General features: G+C 41.5%; 1 protein-coding gene across 1 annotated transcript in view; it reads right to left on the reverse strand.

The window, feature by feature from the left end:
- Positions 1–5,225, reverse strand: part of aclya (ATP citrate lyase a) — a gene marked incomplete in the record, with an annotated part of 37,411 nt that overhangs the window by 30,601 nt on the left and 1,585 nt on the right.

The raw sequence follows: 5,225 nt of genomic DNA on the forward strand, positions 1-5,225 counted from the left end.
TATATATATATATATATATATATATATATATATATATATAATTTTTAATCCGACAAAGTGGTGAAACCTTCAAAATAAAATACCACATTCTACAGTAAAATGTGTTTCACAGCACGTGTCAAAGTCAAGGCCCGGGGGCCAGATAATTTTATTTTATAATTATTACTTGCAATATGTTATCTTGCGCTTATTTCTAACTTAAACAGTTTTAACGAAATATATGTTTGTGGAGAGTAAAATATTGAAAATTTTATATTTTTACCTATTTTTATCCATAGTTATGTTCAAACGTTGCCTCTTAAAGTTTAAAATAAACAGTTTTAGTGTGTTTAATAAACATTTATCTTGTTTGACCCGTAGCATAAGGCGAGTTTTGGAGTTTGACACATTATCATGACCAAATCCTTTTTTAATATTTTTAGCAATTATTACTCAACTACATATAAGATCAGCTACTGGACTGTAATTGTGTGGACAGGAATTAAACCCTAAGGAACAGGAAGCCACGTTGACAAACAACTTTCACGCAGAAACCCACATAAAGTTCCTGGTCATTTTTAAAGATTGTAAAAAAAGAAACAAAAAGGAAGAAGTCAATGTATTTACAGCAAAGCACATCATCGACAGAAACACAGACGATATTGGAGCAAAGCATTTTTATTAAGTGTACAAAACAAGTGCAAAAATAGTGATTAAGAGCTACACAATGTAGGGCTGGCCCTTCAAAAACGACAGAGTACAAATTGAACATGACGTGCTTCTCAAAGAGCGTGGTAAGAAACGATTGCAAAACATGAGCTTCAATTCACAGCATTTCATAAATATTAAGTGCAAGTTCAGAAACAAAATGTCAGATTCAACCGCATTGTCCCTTTATGTCAAACTAGGCACAATACGAAGATTTCACGTTAAAGAATTGTCTGACATTTGCACTAATACGTCGCTTTGGCCCATGTTTTATCATACATCTTAGGCTGCACAAACAAAACTGACCGCATGGTTTTTTTGCACTCAACACCATGTGAAGATCTACTGAACATTTCAGAGACTATTTCTAGAAGGTGCTATGTGGTCCTAAAATAATTAGGTTGCATGCAATTATTTCTCTCACATCTGTATACTGAGAAAGAGGAGTAGGCAGACATTTTATCTTGTGGGAGGGACCTAAACTAAACTGACGCTAAGAGGATTGTGGGAAATAATCGGAAGATGAAACTGGCACTAAGAGCAAAATGATATAATGAAGCGTTCCGACAACAAGCCTCAGCAGAAGGCATCTCAGGCGGTGGTGCAAATCAACATTAAAAGGCACGCAGCTGGTGGACGATAAGTGAAGCCCCAAACACTGCACAAACCTTCAACAAAGTGAGCCCAAGTTATCATCAGCTGGCTACAGATTCCCTTTGGGTTACAGTATGGAACACTTCTTCTGCTTCTTCTTCTCCGGCTCCTTTTTGGGAGGCTCCTGCTCCTTTTGAGCGTAGAAGCTGGAGAAACAGGCGGGAACAGAGATGGGCTCTCGGAGTGTGAGCATCCACCTTCCCTCACTGTAATAGATGAGCGAGCCCAGCTCCATCTCCAGCGGCTCCCCCTGCTGGCCATCCTTCTGCAGCGCCAGGATCTGGAGCAGATCGAAGCCCGTCTGAACCGGCTCCACGCCCTCCGCGCAGCCCAAAGTGACGTGGGCGCGGCTTCCCCGGGGCAGGGAGGCAGCCGCGGGGACGACAGACTCCGCCTCCTTCTCGGCGTCGGCTGGCCACAGGAGGAGCTGCTCCTCGGTGAGGTCGACTCTGGCCCCCACGGTGCGAGGGGTGACGAAGAGAGCGGTCAGGGACAGCTCGAACACCGACCCATAGGCATTCTGAACTGCCTGGAGACAGAAAAGAAAAGGTTAATAAAACAAACTAAAATAAACCTAAAAATGCAAAAATTGAAACAATTCTTACTGGATTTTGTGCGTACTCTTTGGAACCCTCCACTTTTCCATAGTTGCAGAACTGTGTGGTGCAGTGCAACATCCCCGTGGACTTGTAGTACTGCTCCAGGTCCACCTCCTGGTCAGGTTTTCCTGTGACTTTAATTAGAAGATCAGATGCAAATTTAGAAAGAAAAATAGTATTTCCTGCAATGATATTAGTGTGAATTCTTTCTGCTGAAAGTAGTCGCTGAAAATGCTGAAACTTTTTGCTGACGCAATTTACTTTAATTGTTGAAGAGTTTTTCTGAAAATACAAAAACTATTTGTAAAATGTTGAATTTGCTAAAATACTAAAAAATGTGTTAAAGAACTATAAAAAAGTGCAGAAGTTGAACTCAATTCCTGAAAAATTTGTAGTAAAATTGCTTAAAAATCACGAATACATGCCGATTTTGCAAAAATTTTAGTGTGTTTCTTAAATATGAGCTGAACTTCAAATTAGCCCAAAAAACCCTTAGTAGGTGCTAAATTAGCCAAAAAAAAGTTAGCACATTGCTGAAGTACTGGCTAAACTAAAAACTAAATTGGTCAAAAATGCTAGCCTGTTGCTAAAATAGTAGCTAAACTCTAAATTAGCATGAAAAAAGAACTTCAGTAGATGCCAAATTAGCAAAAAGAAAACAAAAATTAGCTTAAATACTAGCTAAACTCCAAAATATCCCCAAATTCTCAGTAAACGAAATTAGTCTGAAATATTAGCCAGTAGCTAAAATAGAAGCTAAACTCTAAATTAGCATAAAAACTTCAGTAGATGCTAAACTATCCCCCAAAACGTTAGCATGTTGCTAAAATATTAACTAGACTCCAAATTAGCATAAAAAAACTAGCACATTGCTCAAATACTAGCTGAACTCCAAAATATCCTAAAATTTCTCAGTAAACTAAACTAGTCAAAAATGTTAGCCTGTTGCTAAAATAGAAGCTAAACTCTAAATTAGGCTATAAAAACCTCAGTAGATAACGAATTAGCCAAAAAATGTTAGCATGTTGCTTTAAACTACAAATTTGTTGAAAATTACTATAAAACATGAAACATACCCCATAAATATATTTAATGCTTTGTTGCTAATCTACTTAAAATTTTGAAATTCAAAGACTTTCTCATTCATTTCCTTTGGGGCATATTTTGCTCAACATTTAAAAACTTTAAAGTTCATTAATACCAAAAGTACAAGCAGTAATGTCCCGAACAAGCTGAACATTTTGATACCAAGAATACTGAAATCTCTGAAAATGCTTCCTAAGCAATCACACAATGATCTAAAATGAAGCGATGACTCGTTAATGGAAGGAATGAAGAACTCACAGTCAATCAGGTGTTTCTTGAAAGCCTCCAGCGTGTCCAGAGTCTTCAGAAAGTCCATGGACGTGCAGCGGATCTTTTCCTGCACCGCCGGCAGCAGGAACCAGCCGAAGTAAAGAGGAAGGGCCACCTCCTCCAGCGGGACCTTCATGGCCTGCAGCTTGGCCTCGTCCAGCTGGCGCTGCGTCTTCTTCTCCAGCTGTGCGACATCTCGCCTCCATTCAGTTTGAGGCTCCAGGACGATCAAAACCAGGTTGTGTTCCTCGGCGATCTCCCCGAACCGGGCCAAGCGCTCGTGGGTGTGGTTGGTGTCGTCCACCACTATCAGCGCGGACGAGGTTCCGCCTTCCTTGCAGCAGGCGACCACGGCGTCGTCCAGAGCTTTGTACCCCTCTGGCTGCTCTGGCTTCACGCCGTGGGCGTCGGCACAGATCACAGAGCAGAGGTCTTTGTAAGAATCGGCGATGGCGCGAGCCAGAAAACTCTTGCCGCTTCCTGGAAGGCCTCTGAGGACAACGAGGGTGCGAGAAGTTTTCAAGGCATCTTTGGTTTGCTCCTGATTCAAAAGGGCAAAAGACAGAGAGCCGGGGGCGGGAGTCACGTCTTCTTTTGGAGCTTCTTTGGGTTCTGGGTGAACAGCTTCAGGTTGTACTGGCTCGGCGGCCGTCACAGAAGCAGACTGAGCGTGAACTTCCTGTTCGGACTGAGCCGAGTCACCGTTTCCACTCTCAGCTGATTCATTTTTCTCTGGCTTTTCTGGAGAAACCTCCACTACTGCTGCTGCTGCTGCTGGTGGTGGTGGTGGTGATGGTGACGGTTCCTCCTTGGACTCTTCTTTGGTGGATGGTTCTTCAGTTTTTGAAAGCGCCGCTTGCTCTTGCACTTCAGTTACCGGAGCTGGTTCTGCAGATTTCTCTGGCTCTGGTTCAGGAGCAACTTCTGCCAGCTGAGGTTGCACAGCTGGGGAGTCTGGACTGTTCTCTGGCACAGATTGTTGCTCTGCTACTACAACCGGGTCAGGGACCTTCTCGGATGACTCATCTGGATCAGATGGTGTCACCACCTCCACATTTTCTGACTTTTTGGCGCTTTCATCAACCAGAACTTCCACATTTTCCTGGTTTTCTTCCACGACTTGCCCCGCCGCTTCCTCAGCTTGATCATTTACTGGCTCTGGAGCTTCAACAGCAGCTGCTGGTTTCTCAGGCTCCACTTTTTCCTCTTGGTTTTCCACAACCGCCACCTCCTCTTGATTCGGAGCCTCCGGCATGTCTAAAACTTCACTCTTCTCTGCGTCCATGCTTGTATTTGAAGCCCAGCGTCAGACACCACCGTGAACCTTCAACACAGCAATAAAATAGCACTTACTGCACACGCTACAAGAAGAAAAAAAGCTAATATTTAAATATCTATTTACAGAACGTGTGTTCATCAGTTTTAAAGTCCAATTTAAAACAGGAAGTTACACAAGATCCAAGATAAAGAAGTGGAGTTAAAAATGGACAAAAATCACTTGCACAATGTGGTTTTTGACCCTTTAACTGAGCGCGTGAGGCTGTAGAATTGATTTTTTTTTTAAAGTTTAAGACAGAGGTGTCACACTTAATCACACAAAGGGGCCAAAAATCCAAAAGGCAGCGGGCCGAACAAGATAAACATTTATTGAACACTAAAATTACATTTTTAAATCTTTAAAAACGTAACCTTTTAACATAATTATGAACTAGATATATCACATTACCTGAAATAATGCTAGTGTGAATGCTGTAAAACGAATTTGGCCGCTGAAGATGCTAGTGCTGATAGCTGAAGATGATGAAATTGAAAGTTAAAAACGCTGAAGCTAATAGCCAAAAATGCTGACACTAATAGCAATAATAGCCTAAAATATTAACTTAATGCCAAAATATCTTAAAAAAAAACACTTGGGTTTTCCAAAACAGA

The sequence above is a fragment of the Oryzias melastigma genome, linkage group LG8 (genome assembly GCF_002922805.2).
Source record: "Oryzias melastigma strain HK-1 linkage group LG8, ASM292280v2, whole genome shotgun sequence".
NCBI lineage: Eukaryota > Metazoa > Chordata > Actinopteri > Beloniformes > Adrianichthyidae > Oryzias > Oryzias melastigma.